At 29.5% G+C, this 7,017-nt stretch overlaps 1 long non-coding RNA gene and 1 other non-coding gene across 2 annotated transcripts; both read left to right on the plus strand.

The window, feature by feature from the left end:
- Window positions 1–4,364: 4,364 nt before the first annotated feature.
- On the plus strand, window positions 4,365–5,657 carry LOC132254795 (uncharacterized). Its single transcript, XR_009467166.1, has 2 exons — window positions 4,365–5,047; window positions 5,137–5,657. It is a non-coding gene; the product is annotated as an uncharacterized LOC132254795 (long non-coding RNA).
- MIR166B (microRNA MIR166b) lies at window positions 4,569–4,667 on the plus strand. The gene has a single exon (NR_127754.1). It is a non-coding gene; the product is annotated as a microRNA MIR166b (primary transcript).
- Window positions 5,658–7,017: the final 1,360 nt, after the last annotated feature.

Consider the following 7,017-nt stretch of genomic DNA (forward strand, 5'->3'; position numbering starts at 1 on the left):
TAAGGAAAAATACTCTTTAACAAACTATTTATTTATTTATTTATTTAAAATTTCCACATTCGTAACTTATTATTTTTGTTTGAAAGAAGCCGTTATCATTCCTTATTGAGAATAAAAAAAAAAAAAATTTACTTAAAAAGTAAATAGTGATTAATAATATTAAGTATTAAGTAATTTGTTTTTATAATATTTTATTTTTATTAAATATTAAAAATCTAAAAAAATTAAATAACTTAAAATTTAAAAACAAATTACTTTCAACATAAAACTAAAAAAAACACTTTTGAATTTTTATGTTGGTTTTACTAATTCTGTTTCACAACATAAAAGCGTTTTGCCTTTTTTTTTGTCAGAACTTTTTTTTCTTGTGTGAGAGAGTCTTTCCATTTTTATTTTTTATTTTTATTGGGATGGTTTTTTAGAGGTTTCTAGCAATTCCAACTTCCAAAAATTGCTCCCATGATTTCTTATTTGCTTGGATGAGATTGGGTCAATCCAACTTGGATATCCACCCAGCTCCAACAACTAGAAATAAAATATAATTTAAATTAGTTATTGTTATAAAATAAAATAATGAGAAAAAGAAGAAAAAATAGAATAAACATAAATACTCAAAGAAAAATAGAATGTTATTTCATTAGCAAACATCCTCTTAGAAAAGATTTACAATATGGATGATCATCCACAAGCTCCCACAATCCGATAAATTTTCATGTTTTATAATAGTTATAAATTTATATGTACATTTTTTAATTATTTAATTTTTATGTAGAAAATTTGAAATAAATTAAATAAGTTTTATTATATCTACAAATATTTATTTACATTAAATCTATTTTTTATTTTATACTTTTCATCTTTATTTTCTTTTCGTATATACATATGTGTCACCATTTTTAAAAATAGAAGTTCTTAATTAGGATATATTTATCATCATTTTTAATATAAAGTCATAATTAAATATAAAAAATTATTGTATATAATGAAGAAAAGTGGATCTTGGAAGCATAAATGATCCCTCCAGCGTTGAGTCAACATCATGTGCACTGACTCATCAATTGCCTTAGAAATAATTTCAAATTTTGCAACTGTTCTAATTTATTGGTATTTAATAAGAATCCATATATTTTATACTATGTACTACTTTAACACTCTTCACCATCAATGCTTATATAATGTATTTCAATTTGAAATTAAATCAAATTTAAAAAAAAATGAATTGGCCATTTTATATTTGGCTAAAAATGGAAAAATCTCAGCAGAAAATAAAAAATAAAATATTTTCTAGTTTTAATTTTTAAAAATATTTTTTATTCCCATTTTTCCCTTAGATGACATGTGGTTGAAAAAAGTCAAAAAATAAAAATAATTATTTCATTTTCTTGAGATGTAATTTGATTGAGAAAAATGAAATTTCTGGTTTCCAATTAGTATAAATTTATTTATTTATTTTATTGTTTTACTTTCTTTGCTCTGTCTTAGGGTTCTTGGCTTTAAAACGCATTTACATATAAGGATGATAATAGGATGGGTTTGAGACAGGTTGCCCCCATTTCAATCTCACCCCGCTTATTTAAAATAATTCTCAGCACACCCCATTCAAAAAATTAAATGGGGCATATATGAGAAATTCCCATTACAACTAGCCCCATCCTACTTTGTTCAATTTTTTTTTAACATTTTTAATTTTTTTTTAAAAATTATTTAAATTTTTTTTAATTACATTACATAAATATATTTTATAAATAATTAAATTATTATAAATTTTATAACTTATTGTATTTTATTGAAAAGTATTTTATAATTTTATTATTATCTATGTATTAAAAGTAGAAAAATAAAAATTAAATTAATTTTATATATAATTGTGGCAGACAATACCGAGTTTAAAAAAGAATATTTCAAACTCATCTCAAACCTGTTTATTTAAATTTCAAATATGTCCCATTAAGGGTAGGACAAGGAGGTACATGAAAAAATTCGCCCCATTGTTATCCCTATCTACATGTTTAAGAGAAACTCATATGTACATAACATCAAAAACTTTTCTTTTCATTTAATATGAGATATCACAATCACCTCTCATGCAAAAACAACATTCTTGTGGGTTCAAACAAACTCTCATGCTAATGTCTCATTTGCAATGATGTTTTAAAATAAATATATATAACTAAAAATAGCCCATACATATATGGTTTCAAAAATTTTTTTTTTCAATATCATATGACATGTTCATTTAGTACCATAACATTTTTGTACAATCAGCAAAGTCAAATAAGCAAACAACCTTTGTATGGTCAAATAAACTCTTATATAAGAATATGATATTATTTATAACAACTCAGTTTTAATTATATAGATATTATTTGACTCATAGGCAGTGGCTTGGTTAAGGAAACCCACTGGAGTTGTAGCGAAAGCAAGTCTTCATAGGCAATTGTCATTGTTTATGGATCCAAGAGAGACTTTTTCTCGAAATATGGACAAATGAGAGTTTAACTCCTAAAGAAACACTTTATGAAGTTTCTCGTAATTTAATTGATTTATTTATTCATTTTCTACATACGAAGGGCATGCAAAAAACGATAATAGATCTCATTGTTTAAATAAGGATATTTATCCTTTATTATTCATTAGTGGGAGGTGAACCTTATGACAAATATGTTAAGAAACATAGACACCTAAAGATGAGGAAGGGTGTAATAAGCGATAAAATGTTTCAAGGAGTTGAAAATGAGGAAGGGTGTAATAAGTGATAAAATGTTTCAAGGAGTTGAAAATAAGTAGGACGATTCAAATTATTCTAACATTTGATTCTTTAGTTCGCGCACAAAATTTTTTTTTTGAATTCCCAATACAAAGATATTTCGCTAAAGCAAAAGCCTGTACTCAATGGACTCTAATAATTCTAAACAAGAAATTCATTAGTATCCAAGTTCGCGTGTATGATTCAAGCTCAAACATGAATTCAATACCCCCTATGCCAAATAGAATAAAACAAAAAGAAGCAGCAGGGCATCCATAAAAAATGGTGGGCCAAAAAGGTTGGAAAAAAAAAAAAAATGAAAGAAAAAGGTTGAATAAAGCTAAAATTAACTAATAAAAACTGAGAGCTTTTAAGAGTTGGGGGTGGTCAGCCGTACACAAGAGACTTAAATGCAGAAAAAGAGATTTTTTTTTTTTAAAAAAAAAGGGTAAATTCAATAATAATAAGGTAATGATGAAGAATCATTATTATAATTATTAATTAATTAAGCCCATCCAAGTGCAGGTAGGTTGACGTGATGTCACCCCTCTGTAAACACCAATGGAATCTACAACTAACCTTTCAATATATCCAAAATTTTAACTTTTACAAATATTTTAAAATTTACCTTTTTTTATTACATTTTCTTTTAAATTTAAGTGGGAGATTTGGATTACGGGAATTTGAAAGAAAATGTAAAGGAAAAAAAATATTAAAAAAAAGATTAAAAATAAATAAATTATTTTAATTCATCAATATAAGTATTAAATAATTTAAAATATAAAAAAATTAATTAGTTTTAAGTTTTAACTATATTTGATTTTTTTTTTCATAGGAAAATTTCCTTCTTTTTTTTTTGTTTTTTTGTGTGTATTTTTTGGGAATCAAATATAATCTAAAACTCGGAAAAAAAATTATGGTGGAATAATTAATTTAGAAAAAATAAAATAGCGGAAATTTATTTTTTCCAAATTTTAATTAAGTCTAAAATTTGTTGACTTTGTGATTTACTGGTGAGCGGTAAAAAGAGATGGGATGGGGGAAGGTGACCGGCAGCAGCCGGTAATGAGATAAAAATGAAAGGTACAAATCACTCAGCTTTGTTAATGGTGACGGGTGACAGTGCTCCAACTCCTCACATTTTTAGCAAACCCCAAATTTAGTGCACTATTTGGTAACGCTCCATTCTGCGTCTCTCTACCCCCAGTACACTTTGAAGAGCGTGCAACTCACTTTTCACTTGAATCAATTCTATTTTCAATAATTGGGTGTCTTTAAACTCAACTCTGTTTGATTCATAAATGGAATTATATGAATGATTTTTTTTAAAATAAAATAAATAAAAAAAATTCAAAAAAAAAAAATATTTGTGAAATTTTGATTTATTTTTATTTCTTCAAATATTTATCATATTTTTTAAAATAAAATAAAAATAATTTTTGTTACAATAAATACGTTTTTGCTTCATTTTTTGAGTTTAATAAGGTGGAGAAATGGGGTTTTTATTATTATTTAAATTACTATTGGAGCGTGGTTGCACGAGAGAAGAAAACTCGTTGGGGGTTGAAATATCAACAAATAAGGAGATAAAAATTGAAGTCTCTGTGCCGCCCCCATCTCCCCATCTCTCCAGCTCTCTATCTCTCTATAAAAGCTATGTGGGCTCTAGGGTTTTCTTATCCATACATGTAGAAGGTAGAAGAAGTGTGTTTATTACCCTAGGGTTTGAGATGTGTTCTTGTTTTAGGGTTTTAGATTTAGAGTTCCCTCACCCTAGGGTTTTGAAGAGGGAGGAAGAGAAATCAGAGTGAGATGACTGGCTGTTTTTTGAGGGGAATGTTGGCTGGCTCGAGGCATTCACATAAGAAGAAGATATATAAGTGAAGGTGTCGGACCAGGCTTCATTCCTCTCAAATATACATGTTCTATCTATATGCATTTGAATCTCTTCCGTATGCCTCTAGGGTTGATGATGTATAGACTGTTGTTCAGTCACGGCCATCTAGGGTTTTTGTCTCCTTTTGTTTTCCTGGAAAATTCTAAGATTTTAGGTTTAGATCCTTATGGGTTTTTCATTTCCCCATCGACCATCTCCCAACTCTCTCAAGGTTGCAACTCTCAGGTAATTGATTAATGGCAAACCCTCTTTCTCTCTCTCTCTCCCTCTCTCTCTCTCTCTCTCTCTCTCTCTCTCTCTCTCTCTCTTTCTCTGTCTTTTTGAAGGTTGCATGGAATCAGTTCCAACCACTTGTTGATAATGAAAACAAACACAGATCACTAGATGCCATTGACTTTGAAAGGGTAGGTCCTTTTTTTTTTCTGTTCTTTTTTTCTTTTAATGTTGACCCATTATTGTTCTTTTCGTCTTTATCTGGATTCTGTTGTTTCAGTCTTTCCTTTTTGTGAAGTTGAAGTTTCTCCCCCAGCAAGAACACAGCCTTTGCTCATCAACACTTTCCCAATTGGAATGGGTCTTTGATTTCTAGTTATGTTGCTGCAAACAGAAAGATTTGCTTCTCCAAATGACCAAAATGATCAGTTGCTGAGAAAGATTTATTGAAGAGGACTCTGAAAACCAAAAATCTTGCATCATATTAATTGTGGATGTCAGTCAAGTTTCCTAGGCATCTAGGGTTTCTGAACAACATACCTATAAGATCCTAGCCTGTTTTTCTTTTTCTCTCTCTCTCTCTTTTTTTTTTTGTTATTTACACATTAATTTCTCCATACTCATGTAAACTTCTCTCTATCTTCCATTTCTTTTTTTTCTTTCTGATGTAGTTTTTCTTGAGAATGTTCAACTAGACAAGCTCTGTACTAGATACATTCATGTCTGATCTTCGAAACCAATAATTTATGCAATAATGCTTTCACTTGTGATGAAAGCAAAGCTCTTGAAATGGAAAATAAATGATCATCAGATTTGTATGTATATGGGGTTCGGTTCGATTCTCTTTCTGTGAAAACTAGAGACAAGGAAAGCAGTGATGTACACGCATTCACTGTCAACTCATTCAATGACTTTCATCCTCTCACCCTCATCTCAAAACCCTACTGGGTAAACTTCATTGGGGTTTGATATGACATTTGGAACTCCGCTTGACATTGTAGGCTTGCTCTCCCGTGCGAACTGTTTTAGATATTCAATAATTACTGGAAGATCTTAAGTGATTTTAAGTATGCAGTTTCATATTAGAGCATGGGTATATGGAAAGCAATGGAGTTAGTATTTGGATTTCGATATAGGCCTTGTATCGTATGATTTGCTCTATTTGATTTGATGCAGATCCATAAACCTTGTTGCTTTGGCAAGCCTGCAGCTGCCTTGTGATCTATGATATGCATTGTTCTTGTGTTTAGCCTATCTAGAAAGCTACATCTTTTCTCAACCAATGGTGAAAAGATCGAAGAAACATGAACAATTTTTTATCAGTTGCAACTTTCGGAGTCTAGGGAGACTCTACACTAGTGGGTTTTGTTGATGATGGCTCCTGTAGAAGTGTCATGAATTTTTGGCTTTTTCTATGGGGTTGTTTACCAGAAAGATTTAGTTCACCAAAGCCAATCAGTCTACATAATTTGAATAAATCTTAAATTCTCAATACAACTTCTCCTGCCCAAATTAATCTACTTTTCGGTCTTAGAACTCATGTCGAATCTAGTCTCTAGAAACTAAATGACATAGTATTTTTTATGAAGAAATCAATTTTTAAAGATGTTGTTCTAATGATTCTTTGAGTTAAACAACACTACCAGAATGCTGTGCCTTGGTTAATGTTCTTTAGGAAAGCACATAAACTATTACATTTTAAACTTTTGGTCTTTTTCCTTAGTTAATGTTCTTTAAAACAAAACAATGAGGTCGTAATTTTCTCGGAGCTTGTAACTTTCCTAGAAAAACTTGTGGATCCACTTTCCAATAATCATAGATTAATCCATAGGAGTTCATATTATTGAATTATAAGCTTGGTCAGATTAATTTGTCATGTTCTGTGGATGCTGATACGAGAGTAGTGAAAGTTGTACCCCATTTTGACATATCAATATATATATGTGGAGCCATATATAAGTGTTTCTCATATATAGCCCACATGAAACTTGTGGATTTTCAATGGAAATCGACATGAAGAGCCATATTATCAGATATTAGTACATGAAATAAATGAAGGGATGTTAAGATGACAGATCAATTTTCAAAGAGTGGAACTGGTCTATTCATATTTTTTGAAGTTGTCATCATGGTACGATCAAAAGGAAGAGGCACCAAAAGG

The sequence above is a fragment of the Vitis vinifera genome, chromosome 12 (genome assembly GCF_030704535.1).
Source record: "Vitis vinifera cultivar Pinot Noir 40024 chromosome 12, ASM3070453v1".
In the NCBI taxonomy this organism is placed as follows: domain Eukaryota; kingdom Viridiplantae; phylum Streptophyta; class Magnoliopsida; order Vitales; family Vitaceae; genus Vitis; species Vitis vinifera.